This window comes from Ovis canadensis, chromosome 20 (assembly GCF_042477335.2).
Source record: "Ovis canadensis isolate MfBH-ARS-UI-01 breed Bighorn chromosome 20, ARS-UI_OviCan_v2, whole genome shotgun sequence".
Lineage (NCBI taxonomy): Eukaryota > Metazoa > Chordata > Mammalia > Artiodactyla > Bovidae > Ovis > Ovis canadensis.
Genome location: NC_091264.1, coordinates 26,764,864 through 26,789,742, shown reverse-complemented (window position 1 = coordinate 26,789,742; position 24,879 = coordinate 26,764,864). Strand labels below are relative to the sequence as shown.

The 24,879-nt window shown below is 47.7% G+C and overlaps 1 long non-coding RNA gene across 3 annotated transcripts in view; it reads left to right on the top strand.

Moving 5' to 3' along the window:
• Nucleotides 1-24,879, top strand: part of LOC138425850 (uncharacterized) — a 76,796-nt gene that overhangs the window by 43,373 nt on the left and 8,544 nt on the right. Inside the window, exon 1 of one of the 3 annotated variants that reach the window (XR_011251425.1) lies at nt 24,249-24,582. The exons of the other annotated variants lie outside the window; for them this stretch is intronic. This is a non-coding gene — a long non-coding RNA (uncharacterized lncRNA). Of the gene's footprint in view, nt 1-24,248; nt 24,583-24,879 lie in introns of those variants that run through there. 3 annotated transcript variants of the gene reach the window in all.

Genomic DNA, 24,879 nt, shown 5'->3' with positions numbered 1-24,879 from the left:
GCTCCCAATACAGGGAGCCTGGGTTCCACCCCTGGTCAGGGAACTAGATCTCACATGGCGCAGCTAAGAGATTGCATGGCAAAATGAAGAACAAAGATGCTGTGCACTGGTACAGCCAACAAAACTTAAAAAGTATAAATACATATAGGCTTCCCCGGTGGTTCAGACGGTAAAGAATCAGCTGGCAATGCAGGAGACCTGAGTTCAATCCCTGGGTTGGGAGAAGGAAATGGCCACCCACTCCAGTATTCTTGCCTGGACAATCCCATGAACAGAGGAGCCTGGCGGGCTACAGTCCATGGGGTCTCAAAGAGTTGGACTTGACTTAGTGACTAGTACTTTCATATATAATAAATATCCCTCCCATCACGCCATACCTCGCCCCTGCTTATTTTTCTATATGCCATTTGTCACCTTCTAAAATACAGATTGTAAGCTCCATGAGGACAGGAATTTTTTGTTTTTTGTCCCCTGATGCATCCCTGCCATGTCATAAATGCTCAATACATATGTAATGAACTGTGGTGCTAGAGAAGACTCTTGAGAGTCCCTTGCACTACAAGGAGATCCAACCAGTCAGTCCTAAAGGAAATCAGCCCTGAATATTTACTGGAAGGACTGATGCTGAAGTTGAAGCTCCAATACTTTGGCCACCTGATATGAAGAACTGACTCATTGGAAAAGACCCTGATGCTGTGAAAGATGGAAGGCGGGAGGAGAAGGGGACGACAGAGGAGGAGATAGTTAGATGGCATCACCGACTCAATGGACATGAGTTTGAGCAAGCTCTGGGAGTTGGTGATGGACAGAGAGGCCTGGCTTGCTGCAGTCCATGGAGTCTCAAAGTGTCGGACACGACTGAGCTACGGAACTGAACTGAAATATGTAATGAAGGAGCAAATGGAAGAATAAAAGAGGCAAGCAGGGTGGGAAGGGTCAGGTGAGATCTAATGGGGCCTGAGCTCCCTAGATCTCACCCTGGGAACTGCCATCCGTAATGGAGAAAGAATGCATTCGTTGTTCGAGTAATTGGTAGTAACTGATGGTAATTTTGAGTAATTAAACACTAATTAATTCAATGAGTCAGTAATGTATTTATTTATGGTATCTGTGTTTGTTCCCTTATAAATATTGGTATTACTTTTGTCAGGCAATCAAAATTCTTTGAGGAAGTCATGGGGGTCCTCGGAGGTTACAGAATGAGCGTGGGCCCCAAGCTGGGCAAAGGCGAAGGTTGGAGTGCGTAGGTATGGGAGGGGCTGGAGCAGGCACTGTGAGATGAGGGCTTCCCTGGATGTTTGGCTGATGTTGGTTTGGCGTTGGGAATTAAGAAACTCACTTACAAAACCCTTTCTGACTTTCTTACTTCCCCTTTCACGCTCCTCTCCCCCACATAACTATTCTTTCTTGACTGGGGTATATGCAGTCCCTGGAGGGGTCACTATGTATAGGAGGTTTTCTTCTCCCCTGATTTCTTTGCTAAGAGAACAGCAGTGTCTTGAGCTCCTGGACTTTGACCTGAGCCCTGATCTCCTAGGCACGAGCATAGCTAATTCTGGGCTGGATAGAAGGTGGAGGAGAGGAAAGGGGCATACCCCAGCCTATAGACCCCGAAGGACCCAGAGCAGGACCTGAAGGGCTGAGAGGAGTTGTGTGGGGTTGGAGTATGCAGGGGGAGATTCCGAGGCTCTGGGGGTGAGGAGGGCAGATGTCTCAGTGACTGTGGGTCAGGCAGGTGCAGTCCTGGTCTCATGGATGGACTTGCATGGAAGGACAAAGAGTGCTAGCCCCGGAGAGGACACCTTTCTAGACTCCCAACCCGCCTACCCCCAGCACCCTCAGTCAAGGGGTCTCAAGCCTTTCCTCCCCTGCCATGCTTTGATTTTTAGATCCTCCATGCCCAACTGGCAAATTCAAGTTATTATAAGTTAGGGGGGGAAAGTACCACATGAACCCAGAGAAAGCAGAGAAAAAAGTCATTGCAGGGCTGGGTGTCTCAGAGGTCATAGTATGTAAGAGATCTCCTCTCTCTTCATGAGCCTCCATAATGCCTGTCCCCTTTCCCTGTGCTTCAAAGTGGCAGCAGGCCCTGGAGTCAGATGACACTTCTTAGACCTGTGATGTGTTGGGCAAGTTACTTAACATTGCTGAACCGCAGTTTCCTCATCTGCGAAACAGGGATATTAACAGTACTTATCGTGTATGTGTTGATCTCTGTCATGTCCAACTCTTTGAGACTCCATGGACTGTATATAGCCCACCAGGCTCCTCTGTCCATGGAATTCTCCAGGCAAGAATACTGGAGTGGGTTGCCATGCCCTCCTCCAGGGGATCTTCCCAACCCAGGGATCCAATCCAGGTTTCCTGCCATGCAGGCAGACTCTTTTCCGTCTGAGCCACCAGGGAAGATAGTTATCTCAGAGTTGTTATGATGTTTAAATGCACTTAGGTGCATAAAGCCCATAGCCCGTGCAGCCTGGCAGTCCGGAAGTGCTTCTTCTGCCTGAGTTATTACAATAACTAACGCAGGTGACCAGCCACCTGTGACTTAGTTTCTGCATTCCAGTTTGGCCTCATCCCTAATCACGAAGAATCTCAGATCCCCGGTGGTTCTGACCAGCCCGAGGAATTCTCCCTCCGAGTCTCACATGAAAGAGCACTGTCCTTCTAGACCTACATCATCTTTGTTCAGTTCAACTCAGTTCAGTCGCTCAGTTGTGTCTGACTCTTCGCAACCCCATGGACTGAAGCACGCCAGGCCTCCCTGTCCATCACCAACTCCCGGAGCTTGCTCAAACTCATGTCCATTGAGTTGGTGATGCCATCCAACCATCTCATCCTCTGTCGTCCCCTTCTCCTCCAGCCTTCAATCTTTCCCAGCTTCAGAGTCTTTTCCAATGAGTCGGTTCTTTGCATCAGGTGGCCAAAGTATTGGAGCTTCAGCTTCAGCATCAGTCCTTCCAGTGAATATTCAGGACTGATTTCCTTTAGAATGGACTGGTTCGATCTCCTTGCCATCCAAGGGACTCTCAAGAGTCTTCTCCGACACCACAGTTCAAAAGCATCAGTTCTTTGGTGCTCAGCTGAACATCTTCTTTGTAGCAGCCCGCAGCATCAGTCGAAGGGGACTACACTGGGGGTTCAGTGGTTAAGACTCAGTGCTTCCACAGCAGGAGGCACAGGCTCAGTCCTTGGTTTGGGAACTAAGATCCCCCATGTCACAATTTAAAAGATTTCACGTGCTTCAACTAAGACCTGGCACAGCCAAATAAATAAATACATTTTCTTATAAAAAAGAATTGTCTTTGCTCTGCTTCTGCATCTCCCCTGTAGCCCAGCTCTGGAGTGGCCCCAGCAGCTGAGCGACCTCCAGCTTCAGGTTCCTCTCTGTCTGTAATTCACCACTGCACTCTGGCTCTGGCTCCCTATCTCTGTCTCTCTATCTCTGTCCTGCTGTCTCTGACCCCGTCCCTGTCTCTCATTTCTCCTCCTCCCTCCTCCTTTGTTCTCTATTTGTCTCCCTTAATTAGCCATATTTTGGAACCGAAGTGTTTTCATTATGTATTATTTATCGAATGGCCAAACATTTCCTGTTCTTAATTTAAAAGGCAGATCGATAAAATGCTTTATGTTCCTTGCTTAAAACAAAACAGAGCTAAGTTAAGTTGTTCTTGGTTCACGTGGCTTTTTCTTGCTTCTTTTTTCACTGCAAGGGAAAGTTCCTTATCCTTATCCGCTTAATTGACAAGAACACTTAATTCACTCACTGCCTCATTCATTCAATTAATTATTCAGAAAACAGCTATTGAGTCCCACTAGTGTATACCAGTTGTGAGTCTCAGGGGACATAAAGGTAATACAAAGCACTGTTCCTGTCCTCAAGAGGTTCCTATCTATCTGGGGAAACTTGTCTGGGTGCTGATATGTGGCAGAAAATGTTAGAGGTACTGTGTCAGTGGCTGAAAGTGTTAGATGAGGCCCAGGGAGGGAATGGGAAAGGTTTCCTGGGTGGAGAGCAAGTTGGGCTGAGAATCCAAGGATAAGTAGATATGTTGATATGAGCTCACCCAGAAGCAGACCCTAAGGCAAGGAAAAGAGTATGCATGCCTGCTTGCATGCTAAGTCGCTTCAGTCGTGTCCGACTCTGTGCGACCCTATGGACAGCAGCCCACCAGGCTCCTCTGTCCACAGGATTCTCTAGGCAAGAATACTAGACTGGGTTGCCATTAGGACAAAAGTGCAAGGAGTTAATTTGGAAGGACCCCAGGGTGCACTGGGCTTCCCTGGTGGCTCAGTGGTAAAGAATCTGCCTGCCAATTCAGGAGTCACAGGTTTAATCCCCGGTCCAGGAAGGTCCTCTGGAGAAGGAAATGGAAACCCACTGTGGTATTCTTGCCTGGAGAATTCTAGGGACAAAGGAGCCTGGCGGACTACAGTCCATGGGTGGCAAAGAGTCGGACATGACTTATTGGCTGAACAACAATAACCGGATACACTAGTACGGGAGTGGGGAAGAGAGACCTGGAAGGAAGAGTCCATATAGGGGATATCAATGAGCAAGTTTTCGCTGTGGGCAACTGGGCTCAATTCCCATCAGCCACTGGTGACAGCCACCCTGAGAGGCATTCCTCAGCACTTCTGGCCTCCTGCCCAGTTGGCACAGTGGGCTCTGGTGACCAGAGGCAGCCTTCAAGCAAAAAAAATGGAGGTTCTAGAGACTTCCCTGGTGGTCCCATGGCTAAGACTGCAGAGGGCCTGGGTTCAATCCCTGGTCTGGGAACCAGATCCTACAGGCCACACTAAAAGATCTGTCATGCTACAAGGAAGATCAGAGATCCCGAGTGCTGTAATTAAGAGCCGGCATAGCAAAAGAAAAAAAAAAAAAAAGAATGCAGGTTTCGGCCATTGGTAGTCAAGTTGTTGTGCACAGAAATGGTAAGGTGCTGTGGGGCCCTGACATCATCTGCTACAGTAGGTGTTGAGGGAGGGGACAAGGGCATGTCATACAGGTGGAAATATGACCAGTGGCAAAGGGTGGGGTGACCCCAGGAGCCCACACGCAGTTTGGGATGGTTTCAAGATTCAAGTTGAGGAAGCCCAGCTTTGCATCCCCTGGGCCTCAGCTACAAAAAGGGGATGGAAATCCCTTCCCTACCCATCTGAGACGATTTGCACAGAACACCCTCCCCCAACTTGGACCCTGCGGAGCAGAGCTCAGTTCAGCCCTTCCCTTGAACTTCCCCACCACGCCTCCTGCCAGCCTCCAAGGCCCTGGATATGCAAAGCTCTTTATGATGCCCTGTCGATATCTGTCTTGGTGGAAGAGCGTGGCTGGGGATGGATGGAGCCGGGGGTCCTATCCATCAGTCACTTGGCTGCGATCTCTAAAGAGATTTTAATTGTGAGTTCAGATTTACTCTGGTCATCAGTAGCGCCCGCCCGCCTCTTTAACTGACTGAGAGCAGGGCCTGGAGGCCTGCTGGGGTTTGCCAAATGGACGTCTTGCAGCAATGCTGAGGAAATATTTGCTGCAGTGAAACAATGAGCCTGTTGGAAAGCAATCATCCTAAATCGTGTCCTGACAGCCCACCAGAGCTCTGCCCCGGGGGAAGGGTAGGGGGCTCCCCCCATTAAACGTGCAATTTTCTTTCGAGAGCTGCACCCCTGCTACCTGTCCAGGGAACAAAGATGATGGCCTCAAACCCGAACTGGAGGGAAACTGAGGCAGGGAACACCACCCTCTCTCTTCCGGGCCATGTGGAAGAGAAGACAGTGCGAGAATAGGTGGCGGCTGTGAAGGTGGCAGGGGGCAGGGAGCCCTGAGTTAGGAAGACGTGTACCAGGCCCACCCTGAGCAAAATGAACAGTAAATTTTAGCCCCATTTTCAGCTGAAGACCCATGCAGAGGCTAAGGGAAGTGGGAGGTTAGCCCAAGATCACTCAGTAAGTTATCTTTTTAAAATTAATTAATTAGGCTGCCCAGGGTCTTAGTTGTGGTCTGTGGTATCTAGTTCCCTGCGTTGGGACCATGGTGTCTTAGCCACTGGACCATGAGGGGAGTCCCCCCCACAGCAAGTTAAGATGGAAGGGGCTGGAAACTTTGGGCTTTGGTAGTCTGGCTTTCTGCATAAGGTTTTATCTTTGGACTCCTCAGTATCCCTTTCTGAACTCCCTTTCCTGTATCTCAAGCCTTCTTTATTCCCTCTTTAGGGGACCAGGGCCCCTTCACTTTCAGGATTTTCAGCCTAATTAATTTATTTTAAAAAGATAACTTGCTGAGTGATCTTGGGCTAACCTCCCACTTGTTTCCAAGGGCTGGTGCCTCTGAGTGAGTTTAAATGGTTTCCTCTCTGAGGTTCCTCTCTACCTATGGTGTAAAAGGAGAACCTCGGGGAGAGGTGGAGGGGGTGAAGGGGGAGGAAAAGAAGAGATCCTTCCTACATTGGGAAGCCACCCAGATAAGGCCTCTCATTCTGCCTTTAAGGCTCAGGACTCAGGAGCAGGTCTGGCCTCAGTCAGTTGAGTTCAGTCTCTCAGTTGTGTCCGACTCTTTGCGACCCCATGGACTGCAACAAGCCAGGCCTCCCCGTCCATCACCAACTCCCGGAGTTTACCCAAACTAATGTCCATCAAGTTGGTGATGCCATCCAGCCATCTCATCCTCTGTCATCCCCTTCTCCTCCTGCCCCCAATCCCTCCCAGCATCAGAGTCTTTTCCAATGAGTCAACTCTTCGCATGAGGTGGCCAAAGTATTGGAGTTTCAACTTTAGCATTAGTCTTTCCAATAAACACCCAGGACTGATCTCCTTCAGAATGGACTGGTTGGATCTCCTTGCAGTCCAAGGGATTCTCAAGAGTCTTCTCCAACACCACAGTTCAAAAGCATCAATTCTTCGGCGCTCAGCTTTCTTCACAGTCCAACTCTCACATCCATACATGACCACAGGAAAAACCATAGCCTTGACTAGATGGACCTTAGTCGGCAAAGTAATGTCTCTGCTTTTGAATATGCTATCTAGGTTGGTCATAACTTTTCTTCCAAGGAGTAAGCGTCTTTTAATTTCATGGCTGCAATCACTATCTGCAGTGATTTTGGAGCCCCCCAACATAAAGTCGGACACTGTTTCCACTGTTTACCATCTATTTCCCATGAAGTGATGGGACCAGATGCCATGATCTTCGTTTTCTGAATGTTGAGCTTTAAGCCAACTTTTTCACTCTCCTCTTTCGCTTTCATCAAGAGGCTCTTTAGTTCCTCTTCACTTTCTGCCATAAGGGTGGTGTCATCTGCATATCTGAGGTTATTGATATTTCTCCTGGCAATCTTGATTCCAGATTGTGCTTCTTCCAACCCAGCGTTTCTCATGATGTACTTTGCACATATAAGTTAAATAAGCAGGGTGACAATATACAGCCTTGACGTACTCCTTTTCCTATTTGGAACCAGTCTGTTGTTCCATGTCCAGTTCTAACTGTTGCTTCCTGACCTGCATATAGGTTTCTCAAGAGGCAGGTCAGGTGGCCTGGTATTCCCATCTCTTGAAGAATTTTCCACAGTTTATGGTGATCCACACAGTCAAAGGCTTTGGCATAGTCAATAAAGCAGAAATAGATGTTTTTCTGAAACTCTCTTGCTTTTCTGATGATCCAACGGATGTTGGCAAGTTGATTTCTGGTTCCTCTGCCTTTTCTAAAACCAGCTTGAACATCCGGAAGTTCACGGTCCACGTATTGATAAAGCCTGGCTTGGAAAATGTTGAGCATTACTTTACTAGCCTGTGAGATGAGTGCAATTGTGCGGTAGTTTGAGCATTCTTTGGCATTGCCTTTCTTTGGGATTGGAATGAAAACTGACCTTTTCCAGTCCTGTGGCCACTGCTGAGTTTTCCAAATTTGCTGGCATATTGAGTGCAGCACTTTCACAGCATCATCTTTCAGGATTTGAAATAGCTCAACTGGAATTCCATCACCTCCGCTAGCTTTGTTTGTAGTGATGCTTTCTAAGGCCCACTTGACTTCACATTCCAGGATGTCTGGCTCTAGATGAGTGCTCACACTGTCGTGATTATCTTGGTCGTGAAGATCCTTTTTGTACAGTTCTTCTGTGTATTCTTGCCACCTCTTCTTAATATCTTCTGCTTCTGTTAGGTCCATACCATTTCTGTCCTTTATTGTGCCCATCTTTGCATGAAATATTCCCTTGGTATCTCTAATTTTCTTGAAGAAATCTCTAGTCTTTCCCATTCTGTTGTTTTCCTCTATTTCTTTGCATTGATCGCTGAGGAAGACTTTCTTATCTCTCCTTGCTATTTTTTGGAACTGTGCATTCAGATGCTGATATCTTTCCTTTTTTCCTTTGCTTTTTGCTTCTCTTCTTTTCACAGCTATTTGTAAGTCCTCCTCAGACAGCCATTTTGCTCTTTTGCATTTCTTTTCCATGGGGCTGGTCTTGATCCCTGTCTCCTGTACAATGTCATGAACCTCCATCCATAGTTCATTAGGCACTCTGTCTATCCGATCTAGTCCCTTAAATCTATTTCTCACTTCCACTGTATAATCATAAGGGATTTGATTTAGGTCTTACCTGAATGGTCTAGCGGTTTTCCCTACTTTCTTCAATTTGAGTCTGAATTTGGCAATAAGGAGCTCATGATCTGAGCCACAGTCAGCTCCCGGTCTTGTTTTTGCTGACTGTATAGAGCTTCTCCATCTTTGGCTCAGTATACTTCCTCATTGGCTCAAGCCTATTTTTTAAATTTTTGCAGAATTTATCCAACAGAAACAAAACAAAGTCATAGCCCACAAGAATTTTATTCTTGATATCTCCTGCAACATTGCTGATGATAGCAAAAACAAACAAACAAACAAACAAACAGGAAAACTGAACGTCTATTAATAGGAGAATCATTGGATATATTATGGTCCAGTGTTGGAATATCACACAACTGACAACTGTTAAAAAGGAGGTTGGCCTAAGTGTTGACTCAGAAAGTTGCACATGAGGGACTTCCCTGGTGTTCCAGAGGTTAAGAATCTGCCTTGCAATACAGGGGATGCAAGTTTGGTCCCTGGTTAGGGAACTAAAATTCTACTTGCCAAGGAGTAACTAAGCCTGAGTGCCCCAACAAGAGGGCCCATGTGCCACAGCTGCTGAAGCCTGCACACTCTGGAGCCTGTTTTTGCCACAACAACTAAGCCTAGGAATCACAACTACAGAGCGTGTGTGCAGCAATGAAAGATCCTCACGACTCAGTGAAGATCCCCTGTGCTGAAACTAAGACCCAATGCAGCCAGATACAAAAATTTAAAAAAAAAATTTTTTTTTTAAGTTGCTCATGAGAAAATCTAGTTGCAGAGTGATATGTGCATTTAGGTACCATTAAAAAAAATTTTTTTTGTATGTTTATATTTTGGGGGGAGAAAAGAAAAAGCACATTGAGGGTCAGATTAGGATTAGCTTCAATGATGAGTGACAGAAAAAGAGACCACAAATCAACAGTGTGTTAAACAGGATAGCTTCCTTCTCTCTCACTTAAAGTCCAGAGGCACGAGGTTCAAGGCTTGTGTGGTGGTTCTACTCCATGAGGTCATCTAGGTTCCTTCTGTCCACCACGATTAGTGTCCATTCCCAAGGTTACCTCATGTCCCAAGATGGCTGCTCTAGCTTCAGCCATTACTTCAACATCCTAACCAACAGGAAGGAGGAAGGCATCCAGATCAGCATGCCTTCTTCCCTTAAATGGTCGTTTCCTCAAAGTCTCATATAAATTTTGGTTACACCCCATTTGCCAGAGCCTAGTTCTATAGCCCGGAGAAGGCAATGTCACCCCACTCCAGTACTCTTGCCTGGAAAATCCCATGGATGGAGGAGCCTCGTAGGCTGCAGTCCATGGGGTTGCTAAGAGTCGGACACGACTGGCGACTTCACTTTCACTTTTCACTTTCATGCATTGGAGAAGGAAATGGCAACCCATTCCAGTGTTCTTGCCTGGAGAATCTCAGGGACGGCAGAGCCTGATGGACTGCCGTCTATGGGGTCACACAGAGTCGGACACGACTGAAGCGACTTAGCAGCAGCAGCAGCAACAGTTCTATAGCCACGCCTAGCTGCAAGGGAGACTGGGAAATGTATTTTCTTCCCAGGTAGCCATGTGTCCAGCTAGAAGTCTTTTAGGAAGAAGAGTATGGGTATGGGGGACAGTTAATTGACTCAGATGAGGAGAAGAAAACAAACTTTAAATTGATTACTTTAGAAAGGGAGTTTGGGAAGAGACATAGGTAGTAGTCAAATATTAAACTTTTTACATCCTATGCTTACTACTTTACCTGTTTGAATTATTTTAAAATGAGTTAGGGAATTTCCTGGTAGTCCGGTGGTTAGGATGCCATACTTCTGCTGCAGGGCGTGTGAGTTCAATCTCTGGTCAGGAAATTAGATTGCAGAAGCCATGAACTAAGATCCCGCGAGCCATTAAATACAGACAAAAAAAAAAAAGTGACTTTGTTACTTTTGTAATAAAAAAAAATCCCAATAACATATTTCTTAAAAACCTCTCTGATGCCTCTTTTAATTCTAGCATAAACTCTAAATCTCTCAGCATGGCATTCAGAGCCCTCTCACATCACCTGGGCCACACTTAGCAGACTCCTTCCTCCTCCCTGCACGTTGCTACAGCCACACTGAATGTCCATTGCTCCCAAGAACTCCCCACATCCGTGACTTTGTGCATTCTGGTTCCTCATCCTAAATGCCCTTCCTGCTCCTCATCTCATCTCTACAGCTGCTACTCAAAAGTCATTTCCTAGAAGCCTTCCCTCCTGGCCCTGGGTAGTCACCCCTTTTCCTGCACCCTTGCTGCCTCCAGGCCTCTTTTAGAGCAGGCGCTGTGCCTCTGGTGGTTTATCTCATCTGTATTCACTTTTCCCTTTAGACCAGGAGCGTCTCAGGGGCAGGGACTGTCTCTCGTTGGTTCATGTCCTCCAGCACTCATGCTAACACCTGTTACACGGTAGGTACGTACGTAGTAGGAATGTGCCAGACGCTCTCTATGAGCATTGTCTTATTTAATTCACATCAGCCTATCAACAACCTCAGATATGCAGATGATACCACTCTAATGTCAGAAAGCGAAGAGGAACTAAAGAGTCTCTTGATGAGGGTAAAGGAGGAGAGTGAAAAAGCTGGCTTAAAACTTAACATTCAAAAAACTAAAATTATGACATACAGTCCCCATCATGGTGAATAGATGGGGGAAAAGTGGAAACAGTGACAGATCTTATTTTCTTGGGCTCCAAAATCACTATGGAAGGTGACTGCAGCCACAAAATTGAAAGACACTTGCTTCTTAGAAGAAAAGCTATGACAAACCTAGACAGCATATTAAAAAGCAGAGATATCACTTTGCCGACAAAGGTCTGTATAGTCAAAGCTATGGTTTTTCCAGCAGTCATGTATGGATGTGAGAACTGAACTATAAAGAAGGCTGAGCAATGAAGAATTGACACTTTCACACTGTGGTGTCTGGAGAAGATTCTTGAGAGTCCCTTGGACAGCAAGGAGATCAAACCAGTCAATGCTAAAGGAAGTCAATCCTGAATATTCATTGGAAAGGCTGATGCTGAAGCTGAAGCTTCAATACTCTGGTCAACTGATGCAAAGAGCTGACTCATTGGAAAAGACCTTGATGCTGGGAAAGAATGAAAGCAGGAGGAGAAGGGGATGACAGAGGATGAGATGGTTGGATGGCATCACTGACTCAATGGACATGAGTTTGAGCAAACGCTGAGAGATAGTGGAGGACAGGGAAGCCTGGCCTGCTGCAGTCCGTGGGGTCACCAAGAGTCAGATACAACTCAGTGACTGTACAACCCTGTCAGGTCAGTGCCATCATTCCCCATTTTACAGGAATGGGTGGAATGCTGTGTAGTGGTCATAGACCAGGAGCCTGCCTGGATGCAGGTAATAACACTGAAGCAAATTTCTTTTCTTCTCTTAAAAATGTATTTATTTGACTGTGTTGGGTCTCAGTTGCAGCACATGAGATTTTTGATCTTTGTTTCAGCACACAGGATCTTTAGTTGCAGCATGTGGGATCTAGTTCCCTGACCAGGGATTGAACCTGGGATCTCTGCCTTAGGAGTGCCGTGTCTAAACCACTAAACCACCAGGAAACTCCCACAAATTTCTCTCTAAAGCCTCAGTTCCACATCTGTAAACTGGAGTTCATGATACCTGGTGGCACTCAACAAATGGTGGTGATTATTGACTGTCTGATGTCTGAGGCCACAATCTTTCTCTCCTCCCTTCTTCCTGTCTTTAGCCCTCCTCTAGTCAGGAGGAGTCACGCTGCTCACATTCTTTGCCCAGACCTGCGACCAGGTCCAGGACAGGTCAGGTCAGCCCCAGCCTAATGTCCCACCAGCCCCAATGTGGAAGCTGGAGGAACAAGGGGAGAAGGAGGAGGACAGAAGTGTGATGTCCCTCGAGTGGTCTCAGCCTCCTCCAGCTCGTCTTAGAGCACAGCTCTCTGGGCAGAGCATCTTTGCTGCTGCCTTTGGTTCCCTTTCACCTCCGGGACCTTGAGTCACCCTCCTGGGGATGGGGTGAGGCACTGGGGCACCTGCAGTTCTCCAGGACCCTGAAGAGAACAGATATCCGAGACTCTTACCCTGTGACCCCCAGTGCCAGTCAATGCCCACCTTGGCAGCTAACCCCTATAGCCTCTGACCTGGCTGCCCTCACCCCCATCCTTGGGCACCCATTCCCTGCTCTGCCACCCCAGGAGGAGAAATCACCTGAACTCTAGGGAAGGACTTCCCTGGTCGCTCAGACAGTAAAGTGTCGGCCTACAATACAAGAGACCCGGGTTTGATCCCTGGGTCGGGAAGATCCTCTGGAGAAGGAAATGGCAACCCATTCCAGTATTGTTGCCTGGAAAATCTCGTGGATGGAGGAGACTGGTAGGCTACAATCCATGGGGTTGCAAAGAGTTGGACATGGCTGAGCGACTTCACTTTCACTTTCACTTTCTAGGGAAGGGACACACAGAGGCTCCCCATTTGTTGTTGTTCAGTTTTCAAGTCGTGTCTGACTCTTTGTGACCCCATGGACTGCAGCAAGCCCTCACCATCTCCTGGAGTTTGCCCAAGTTCACATCCATTGAATCAGTGATGCCATCCAATCATCTCATCCTCTGTCACTTCCAACGCAGAGGAACAAGGTTCTATTCTACTCCTGGGAACCCTGGGAATCCAGCCTGTAGATGACCCTAACTGAGCTTCACACACACACACACATCAGCAGTGACGCCCCTGGGGACCCTACAGCTCCTCCACAGTGTCCTGTGATCAGAGGGCATCAAGCCTCTCACCCCCTCCCCGTAAACAGAAGCCTTGAGAAAATGTCTGCCCCTCCTTTTCCTCTGGCTTCTGCTGTGTCTAGAATCAGCGTCTCATTCAGTGAGACCTTCTGGACTGAGTCAGGTGGCAGTCGGCAATCTGTTGAACCAGGCGCCAACACTGGTCACCGCCCCCCACGCCCACACCCACACCCCAGACCTGAGTGGAAGTGTTTGGGAGGCAGGAGGTCGGGGACTGAGCGCGGGGGACTCTGGAAGGATTCTCCATGCACCTCCTCGGGTGCCTAGTGGGCTCTGAGGCTGAGTCCTGCGAGGGCAGGAGGGGGCTCCTTCTCCTCTCAGGGTTTGGGAGGGGAGTCACTGGGCAGTGACCCCTTACTAGGCTGACCAGGACACTTCAGGGTTCTGGGTTCCAAAGCCCCTGCTGCCATGTGTCACCCCCTTTTTTTTTTTGCCACTCATTTACCTGCTTCTGAGACTGCCTATTTTTTTTCTTTTTGGCCTCACTGGGAGTCTTGTGGGATCTTAGCTCCCCGACCAGGAATTGAACCTGTGGCAAGCAGAAAGTTGCTGTGGAAGCACAAAGTCCTAACCAACGGACCTGCAGAGAAGTCCCCCTGAGACTGTGTCTTAGGGCCGGCTCCTGACTGTCCTCTAGTCTCCTCCCTCAGACGGGCGGGGTGAGCTAGGTATAGAAACCTCAGCCTCTTTTACCAGAAAGGGGCCTCCTGAAGGCCAGAACTGCGACCTCCAGCAGATGAGGAACTGGCAAAAAGCTGGGAGAGGACCCGCCTCCTGCCACGCGGGGGAGGGGGGCGGTCTCAGTCCTGGAGGTTGAACTCCAGCCTCAGGGGCGCTCAGTTGGGGAGGGGTGGCTGGGGGAGAGGAGGCAGGCGGAGCCCAGTGTCTCTGCCCTCTGCCCCCCTCCCCCCTCCCCAAACTGCCTCCTTCACCTTTCCCAGGTTGTGTTTACCTTGGCCTCCTCCTCTGCCCTGTTCTCCCAGCCGATCTGATTGCTGTAATTAGTTAATCAGTAACTGGCATAATTTCCCCCTGATTAATGCAGGAATAATCACCCGCCAGGGCTGCCAGCAATTTGCTTATCAGAGTCACTTTGAAACAGCTTTGAAAATGAGCGATTGGCACCTTCCTCAGGGTTAAAATTAGAGCCAGAGGAGGCCGCCCTCAGCCTTGGGCATCTGGGATGTTGGGAGGGGCCGGCAGGGGAGCCCCCACCCCGCTCCCTGTGTCCGGGCCTCGGATGGCCTGTAGAGCAGACTTGGGGCCCCCCAAGTCTCCTGGCCTCCCTCAACCCTGAGCAGTCACGGCTGCTTTCCAGGCTCAGGTTGGCACTGGGCTCCGCTACGCCCCAGGCGGCCTGCGGCCTCCGGAGCCGGCTGCGGGTTCCCACGGCGTCTGGCTCCACAAATGTTTGCTGAATGGATGGAGGAGAGATGCGGTTCCTGTCTCCTATGCGCCGAGTACGCGGGGCTCCGGGGGACACCCGGAGACAGGGCACACGTACTCACGTCATTTACAGCCAGGAGGTCATTTCAAGGGCGACGGCAGTGCTGAGGAACTCTCTGGGATGGAGCTCCTGTGTGGAAGCCAGGACTGGAATCCTGTCCAGAAGTAGGAGGCTGTGGATCAGGGTGGCAGGAGGGGCCTGCTCTTCAGTTCAGTTCAGTCGCTCAGCCGTGTCTGACTCTTTGTGACCTCATGAATCGCAGCACACCAGGCCTCCCTGTCCATCACCATCTCCTGGAGTTCACTCAGACTCACGTCCATCGAGTCAGTGATGCCATCCAGCCATCTCATCCTCTGTTGTCCCCTTCTCCTCCTGCCCCCAATCCCTCCCAGCATCACAGTCTTTTCCAATGAGTCAACTCTTCTCATGAGGTGGCCAAAGTACTGGAGTTTCAGCTTTAGCATCATTCCCTCCAAAGAAATCCCAGGGCTGATCTCCTTCAGAATGGACTGGTTGGATCTCCTTGCAGTCCAAGGGCTTCTCCAACACCACAGTTCAAAAGCATCAATTCTTCAGCACTCAGCCTTCTTCACAGTCCAACTCTCACATCCATACATGACCACTGGAAAAACCCTAGCCTTGACTCGACCGAACTTTGTTGGCAAAGTAATGTCTCTGCTCTTCAATATGCTATCTAGGTTGGTCATAACTTTTCTTCCAAGGAGTAAGAGTCTTTTAATTTCATGGCTTCAGTCACCATCTGCAGTGATTTGGAGCCCAAAAAAATAAAGTCTGACACTGTTTCCACTGTTACCCCATCTATTTCTCATGAAGTGATGGGACCGGATGCCATGATCTTCGTTTTCTGAATGTTGAGCTTTAAGCCAACTTTTTCGCTCTCCTCTTTCACTTTCATCAAGAGGCTTTTGAGTTCCTCTTCACTTTCTGCCATAAGGGTGGTGTCCTCTGCATATCTGAAGTTATTGATATTTCTCCCGGCAATCTTGATTTCAGCTTGTGCTTCTTCCAGCCCAGCATTTCTCATGATGTACTCTGCTAATAATAATAGTAGCAGTAGCAAACCACAGCCAGCCCGCCCTTTTCTAGAGTGTAGGAATTATACTAGGTTCTTTACATCCATTATCTCATTTAATCCTATGGGATAATAATAAACACTTAACACCCTTAATAAACATGTACTATGTGCCCTTTCTACTTCTTTATAATTTTACTTTTAATTATGGCAATTTCCAAACAAACATAAAGAGAGAGTTGCAATGATAAACTTTTCTGTACACAGTATCCAGGTTCTACAACTTACTGGTTTTCTAAATTTGCTCTATCTATTCTACCCTCCCTTCTTGTGCTTGTTTGAGGATCTTAGAAGCAATCCCAGACGTTGTATCATTTCACCTGCAAAATGAGATGCAGATTGCAAGAGAATAATCCTCACAGGGTTGTTGAAGGATTGAAGGACACCATAGTCTTAGGACACATATCACTTGAGAGATATTGGTAATTATTACAGAAGTGGGAGATTTATTATTACAAATCTTCTCTAAATCTGCAGGGTCTAGAGGAGAAACAAAAGGCGGAGCTAGGGGTGTGAGAGCCTTCAGGTGCTGGGAAGGGGTCTCTCAGACAGGTTTTGGGGGTGTGAGGCAGGGGAGGCTGGAGTGATTGTTAATAACATTTCCCATGAGGGACTTTCCTGGTGGTCCACGCTCTCAATGCATAGGGTCCAGGTTCCATCCTTGGTCAGGGAACTTGGTCTCGGAACTTGGTCTCATATGCCACAATAAAGATCCCACATGCTGCATGTAAGACCAGGCATAGCCACATAAATAAATTAAATTAATATTAATATTAAAAACATTTCCTATGAGTGTGAGTCCCGTATGGAGCTGTGACTGGGGACTGAGATCGTGAGGGATGCTGTGGCCTTATAGCTGAGCCAGGGTCCCTGCATGTTGACTTGGCTCATCCGGTACATGCTTCTCTCTCCAGCTCTCCTTTAGTGGCTGAAAGAGCGGAGAGAAAGAGTCAGGCAGGTAAGCAGGGGCTCTCAAGGACCAGCTCTAACTGTCTCAGAGGTGAGCATCGTAGCATCCAGTTAGGGAACTCCAAGGGGTCCCTTGAGGACCTCTGTGTGCTGGGGGCTGTGGATGCTCTGTTGTTGGACTTGCTCCTAAGTACACCACTGGGTAATGGGAAAGAGGTGGTGGACACCGCTGCCCCTGGCCACGAGGAGGCTGCAGGCTGGCTGGAGCACAGCGAGTTAAGCCATGATCTCTAACAAGACACACACTGTCACATGGTGGGGCATGATAGTCCTAATCAGTTCCCAGGCCTGGCCTCCTGGGGCCCTGACCCCGAGCAGGGCCAGTGCAGACACTGGATTCACACTCCTGACGCATAAATTCCCTGTCTCGCACACGCATTGTCAAGGCACACCTGTCCCAGAAGCTTTTGTCAGTATGAGAAATAACATGTTCATTTAGAAACATTTCTTTGCCAAATAGGTGAGACTGTGTGATAAGTTGCATTAGGAAAATAATTTAAACTCCACAAAAAAATTAAAAAACAGGCTTTCTTTTTAAGAACCAAGCTGTTTTCCATGCTAGGGCAGCTGCCTTCAGCCAGTCTGCAGAGAGTGCAGGAAATAAGCTTGATGGATTACGCATGGCAGGGGGTGTTTGCATTTCTCAAGGTGAGACTGCTCCCCTCCCCTTCCCCACATCCCACAATGTCACCGTGGGTAGGTCCCACTTTCTGCCAGCAGGGCTTCCTACTCCCTTTGCACAACATTGATGCTTGGTGTCCATCTACTTCCTTTGAACTCTCTCTCCATTTTGCTGACACTGAACTCATTCCCTTCTCCTCCTACTTCTTAGGCGGCTCCTTCTCCTCCACTCATCCTCTCTCTGTCTTCCCCTTAAGCACAAGCAGCTGCTCTGAGACGTCATCACCAGTGGAGATCGCTTCTGGCACCACAGCCCCCTGATCCTGCCCTGATCTCGTCAACCCTCTTGTCCTCGACTCTTTTATCTCCACCAACCAGACTCCCCAATATATCCCTACCCCTCGTCCTGATATTTCTCCAAGGACGCCTGGCCGGCAGTTCCTCTTGTGTCCTGGACACTTCCACTTAGACGCTCATTCTGGAACCTCAAATTCAATTTGTCTGTATCGATTTGTCAGAATCTTCGTCTGCAAATTAAATTATCCTCTGCAAATCCCAAACCTTCAACCGGCACTGCAGCCCCTTCAGTCCCCTTATCCAGAAACTTGGGAGCTACACCCAGACCATAACCATGTGGATCCAGGGGGTTCCACCCTGAATATCTTCCTTTTACTTTGTCCTCATCATTCTCACTGACCGCCCCTTGGGCTGAGCCTCCTCCCTCTCACAGGGGTCTCTTATCTTGCTCTATCTCCCACCCACCCTCCAAACTCTAACCAGAGTATAAAGATGGCTCAGGAAGGCATACGTGAGCTCACCATGGTTGTTCCCAACCAACTTCTTCCCCTTCACCTCCCTGTGCTCACTTCCCTTCCCTGAATGCTTTGTGCAAACATCACCCTGGGTGTGACAGCTTTCTCAGAAGATACCAGGCACTCACATACATTTGTCCCTCACCCGGGAAGGCCCTTCCCTGCCCATTTCTGATTTTTACTCATTCTATTTCTATTCACTTTTCTTGTAGGACCTTAATTCCGTTCCCAGGGATTGAACCTGCGCCCTCGGCAGTGAAAGCATTGAGTCCTAATCACTGGACCACCAGGGAATTCCCCTTTCTTTATTGGTCAACATTAGGCTTAGCTTCAAATCACAGGTGTGTGCTCAGTCACTCCTGAAGTAATAATAGACTCAAACAAGATAGCTGTTATTTCTCTTTCCTGCAGAAGTTCAGGTGGAGCTCTGCTCCATAAAGTTCTCAGGGACCCAGACTCATTCCAGTTTACTGATTTGTCAGAATCTTTGTCGGCAAGTTAGATTTTTGCTGTTATAGTCACTCAGTCATGCCCAACTCTTTGCGATCCCATGGACTGCAGCACGCCAGGATTCCCTGTCCTCCACTATCTCCCAGAGTTTGCTCAAACTCATGTCCATTGACTCAGTGAAGCCAGCCAACCATCTCATCCTCTGTTGCCCCCTTCTCAGCCTGCCCTCAATCTTTCCCAGCATCAGGGTCTTTTCCAATGAGTCGGTACTTCACATCAGGTGGCCAAAGTATTGGAGCTTCAACTATAGCATCAGTCCTTCCAATGAGTATTCAGGCTTTATTTCCTTTAGAATTTACTAGTTTGATCTCCTTGCTGTCCAGGGGACTCTCAAAAGTCTTCTCCAACACCACAGTTTGAAAGCATCAGTCCTTTGGCACTCAGCCTTCTTTATGGTTGAACTCTCACATCTGAACATGACTACTGGAAAAACCATAGCTTTGACTATATGAATGTTTATCAGCAAAGGGATGTCTCTGCTTTATAATACACTGTCAAGGTTTGTCATAGCCTTTCTTCCAAAGAGCAAGTATCTTTTAATTTCATGGCGGCAATCAGTATATGCTGTGATTTTGGAGCCCAAGAAAATCTGAAGATCCTAAACCTTAAACCTGCACCATAGCTCCTTCAATCACTTTATCCAGAAACTTGGGACTGCCAACCCAAGACTGTGATCCCCATCCTCATGATCTAAGATGACAGCTAGAGTTCCAGCCATCACCTCTGTGTTCCAGGCAGCAAAGAGGGCCAAAGGTATGTGTGACTGCTTCTAAGGAAGGCTTCTAGACTGCATCTCCACTCATCTCCCATTGGCCAGCTGCAAGGGAGGATAGGAAATTTAGTCTTTATTTTGAATCATGTGCCTGGCTAAAAATCTAGTCTCGAAGAAAGAGGATATTGGAGAATAGCTGTAAGTCTCTGATGCCTTCAGACAGAGGCCCATTTAAATGCCTCTCCCTTTAAGTGCCCTCCCAGAGCCCCAGATGGAATTAACCACATTTTCCCCGGGCCCCTGACTATAGTACTTACCAGAAATTCCCTCTGCCATCTCTTACAGTTAGTTCTGGAGTTATCTTCCCTCCCAGACTGTGAGCCCCTGGGGGCAGGGGCAGAGTGTTCTACAACCTTGAGCCTCCTTATGGCCAGACTCAGGTAGGACAGAGAAGGTGCTTGGTGAGTATGTTTCGAGCAAATTAAGCCCTTGAGCACCTCGGATTCTTTCTCCCTGGGGACTCAAGCCTTCGGAGGTGACTAGTCACTGTTGGGATCGCTGTTGACAGCTGGTGCACTTGGGGAACTACCTTGTGGCTGTGATGGGTTTGCTTTTATGTAACAGGGTTTTATTGAGGTCTGTATACATATAGAGGTATATGTACCATTACTGAGGTATATATACCATAAGTGCCCTAATCTTAAGTCTCAGTCAATAACTTCGAGTCATGATGTATCACCACTCAGAGCAAGAGAGAGAATGCTAATATATCTCCCTTTACCTCCTGTAAAGGGACCTTGGCTTATCCTGTAGTGTGGATATCCTTATCCTCTAATAATAGAGTTTCCCAAACTTTCTTTTATTAAAATTTATTTATTTTTTAATTGAAGGATAATTGCTTTACAGAATTGTGTTGGTTTCTGTCAAACATCGACATGAATCCCAAACTTTCTTGACTCATGGTATCCTTAATGTCTTAATTTTTTTTCACGATTCCCCTAAATGAAAAGAAATGTTAACACTTCCATTTATTAAGCAGTTATATCCAAACAGCTTAATCAGCATCAATGTCCTAACAACTTAGCAGCTGTTAGAAGAAATAACACACATACATTAGAAAAAAAGAAAAATTTCACTTTACTCTTAACCACAATTTCTTACTTGTGGGGTGTGTATACCTGTTGGGCACCGCACAACTTCCCAAACCTTGACATCAGAGTGGAAAACACCAGCCTCTTCCTCGGCTCCTGTTCCACGCTGATTTTCACATGGAGGAAAACCTCGCTTCACAAAGATATGACGTTGAAAAAGAATTGCAGCACAATCTAGTGTTTAGTTGAATGAGAACTATTCAAACTAGTCGCTTGTATGTTACACAATAGAGGTTGTGTTTTCTTTGAAAATTTTAAATATCCCACAGTGCCTCTGTGAATTCACCGAGGTATCCCAGGGCACCTTGACTCACAGCTTAGAAACCCTGAGCCTGATACATGGAAGGGACTCAACAAATGGTCATTAACTGAATAACTGGCTGCTTGGGTGAATGAATGAACCATGACAGGATGGGAAGCCCAGGAAGACCCCAGGGAGCTCTGAGTGGAAAAGCCCCTCACTTCTCCCCCAGCTCAGTGGCTCCAGAAGGCGATCAGAGTCCAAACAGGAAAGCAAAAGCCTCTTTCAAACAGTAGGAACTCAATACAGGGGATTGGTTTTACAAGTGGTGCAAGAATAGAGAAGCTGAACAAAAGATGGTGGGGTGACTCAGAGGTTAGTGAGAGCAAGATCTGCTATTACCCCTGGTTTGTAAAGAGGAAGGGAGGAAGTTATTTCTCAGGCGTCAGGGGAAACACAGTTGCCCTGTTGAGCAGGACTTGCTGCCTGGAAAGAGATGTGAAAGCTGCTAAAAATGTCAACAGAGGCACAGAGAGAAGGGGCAAAAATTCCCTGGCATTTCCCTCCTTCTTGCCTTCCAGTCTCTCACCAATGCTTTCTGTAAGTCCCAAAGAGCAGGAAATGGGTTGGCCTAGAGCCTGATAAATATAGCCTGCAGGGTCAGTCCGTTATAGAAAAGAGTTGGGGGAAGGATGGGTTGAAAAACAGACCCAGGATATGCTCAAGACTGGTCAAAAGAATTGTTTACCTATGAAACAGAGACTGGACTGGGAGGAGAGTCACTTCACCCAGGCCCTTACCCTGACTTGGGAACAAGCCAGCATGTCTAGGACTGGGCAAAAGTGGACATCCTGTGTTCCCCCAGACACTGGGGAGACTCTTCCTCATCAAACTGGAACTGAGGCCAAGCCCACAGAGCTTTGGAGACAGTCTGACAGCGATTTCCATCAGGTCACTCAACCATTCTGAATTCTGGTCTCCTTACTGTAAAACAAGGGCTTGGGCAAGATGATCTATTGCTTTCCTCCTATCGTCAGCATCTTTCAATGAATGAGTAAGCCGGACTTTGAAGGGGGAAGATGTCCCAAAGGGCAGCCTGAAGATGGAGGAGTGGGTGGGCAAGAAGTTGGAGACAGACTCTATCCATTTATCAAGTAAAGCAGGGGCTGGAGACAGGTCACCAGCAGACTGCGTGCATCTGAACCTTCTGGCAGGATCTGGGGAGTTGTCTTCTCCCTGGAGGCACTGCGCAGGCCCAGGAGTTTTCTTCAGAGGGAGAAGAGACTCAGAAGAGTCTACACCTTGGCCTCACCTCTTCAAGGGTGGAGAGAGCTTGGCACCTGGGAGAAGGGATCGTCTAACTCTGGAGGCATCTGCAGTGATCCCAGGGAGGGAAATAGAGTTTGTGAGAAAGATTCAAGGGACCCGGAAAAGCTGGAAAAGGGATGGGGAGGAGAGAACTGGACCCGAAGTTGTCAAATGGCTCATAGACCTGGAGAGGTTCAAAACCAGAATATGGCTGACATATTATCTGCTGCAGTCCTGTCACTTTACCCACAAGGAAACTGAGGCCTGGAGAGAGACAGAAACTTGCCCAAGACCTCCTCACGTGTTCCAGCCAGTCTTCCAAATCTCAGCCTGGTTCTTTCCTGAGCTGCAGCCGTCTTCCTCATCACCAAGAACAAAACCGACTGGATGTGCGTCCTATTACCTAAGGGCTCTGCTCTGGGCTTTCTGTTGCTCCAGAAAGTGAACTGAGTGGTGAGTCTTTATTAAAACATGAGTCTAATATGTGGTCCTACTAGAATATCAGCCCCAAAGACAGATGTTATCTGCTTTGTTTCCCACTGTGTCCCCAGCACTTAGAACAGCATCTGACAGTGAACACGCTTACGAAATAGACAACTAATAAGAATCTACTGTCTGGTTCAGGGGACTCTACTCAATACTTTGTGATGGCCTATATGGGAAAAGAATCTAAAAGAGTGGATATATATACACATATATATGATTCACTTTGTTGTATACTTGAAACTAACACGGTATTATAAATCAACTATACTCCGAGAAAATTTTTAAAAAGAACAGTGCCTAGCATGTTATAAGAACTATCTTATCAATCCCACTCTGAAATTATAGTCTACTGGGGATGATATTCCAGGTACAAAGAGCCCCAAATGGTGGACTTTTCAGGCTTTGGTTGGGGGGAGCTATATGAGATTTTTGTTTTCCCCTGAACACCTGCCCTATTGGCCCCTGGGGAGACAGTTTTATCCTTCTTCAGCCCCCTCTGCCTCAATATTCCCATCTTAGGATTTCTTCCATTGGATCTGCTCTATCACAGAGTCTCTCCCCTCTCTTTCACTTCCTTCTTCAAAACCTCTTGTGGAACTTCATGCAGGAGATTAGGAGGACAGCACATAAGACCCTCCCTCCCTCTTGGCCCCAGCCTGGAAGACGTCAGTTCCAAGCTCCAAGCCCACATTCTCAAACTCTCACTAGGCCTCTCCTCCTGGATGGTTGTTGTAGGTGGAATTGTGTTCCCTAAAAAGATATGCTGGGGATACCCATGAATGTGGTCTTATTCAGAAATAAGGTATCTGCAGATGTGAACAATGCTAGTCCCTAAATCCAATAACTGGCATCCTTATAGAGGGAAATTTGCACACAGACACAGAGAGAACGCCATATGGGGACCTAGTAGCTATGCCTGGCCACCTGCTTTGATGGCAGATGAGTCCACATTTGTAGGGGCAAAGGATGCTGAGAATTTCCCATAAGGCATCTGGGAGCCAACTGGGATTGGTCTGTAGTCTTTCCAAAGGAATGGACCAGCAGATGCCCAGAGATTGATGGCAGATGAAATGGTAGCTGGAGGGTGCCACATGCACCTCAGGGAACGATGACAGGTGAGAAAGCCCAGCAGTGAGCTGGGTTGGGGGGGGGAGTGCCTTTAAAGAACCTATGAAGGTCCCCTTGTGAGGAGGAGGCAGCTGAGCCGTAGGAGACCTCCACTAGAGTATGAGACAGTACCAGGCAAGTAACACCTTTCCTGCTCCCCTCATCCCCAGACTTTGGGGGGGCAGAGTGGCCTGGTGATTGGGGAAAGAAAGTGCGGCTCTCATGGGGAAAGAGACTAGAAGCAAGTGAAACACGTCAATCCCCTTCTCACAGCAGGGGGCTGGCCACCTTGGGTGGGCAGCTATGAAGAGCCTTCCAGTTTGTATGAATGTGCCGCTCTGGAAAGACGTAAACTGGACTTTAAACAGACTTTATTATGGAAAAGTTTAAACGTATCCTCAAGTGGAGAAAATTCTGTAATGGTCTCCTGTGGTCCATTGCTCAGCTTCAGCTGTTCTCAGCACATGGCCAGTTTTGTTTCATCTGCACTCCCGCCCCCTTTTTACCCCCTTAATGGACTGGACGTTTTAGTTACCAAACGAGACACTTTTTGTTTCGTAAGCAAAATGAGAACTTTTCACTTGCAGTTGTTTCTGCAAGGAGATCAAATGAGTCAATCCACAGGAAATCAGTCCTGAATATCCATTGGGAGGATTGAGGCTGAAGGTAAAGCTCCAATACTTTGGCCACCTGATGCAAAGAACTGACTCACTGGAGAAGACCCTGCTGCTGGGAAAGATTGAAGGTAGGAAGAGAAGGGAATGACAGAGGATGAGATGGTTGGATGGTATCAATGACTCGATGGACATGAGTTTGAGCAAGCTCTGGGAGATGGTGATAGACAGGGAAGCCTGGTGTGCTGCAGTTCGTGGGGTTACAAAGAGTTGGACATGACTGAGCGACTGAAACGAACTGAAGACCTGTTTTGGTACTGTTTAGGCTTGTGATTTGGAGAAGGCAATGGCAACCCACTCCAGTATTCTTGCCTGGGAAATCTCATGGATGGAGGAGACTGGTAGGCTGCAGTCCATGGGTGGTGAAG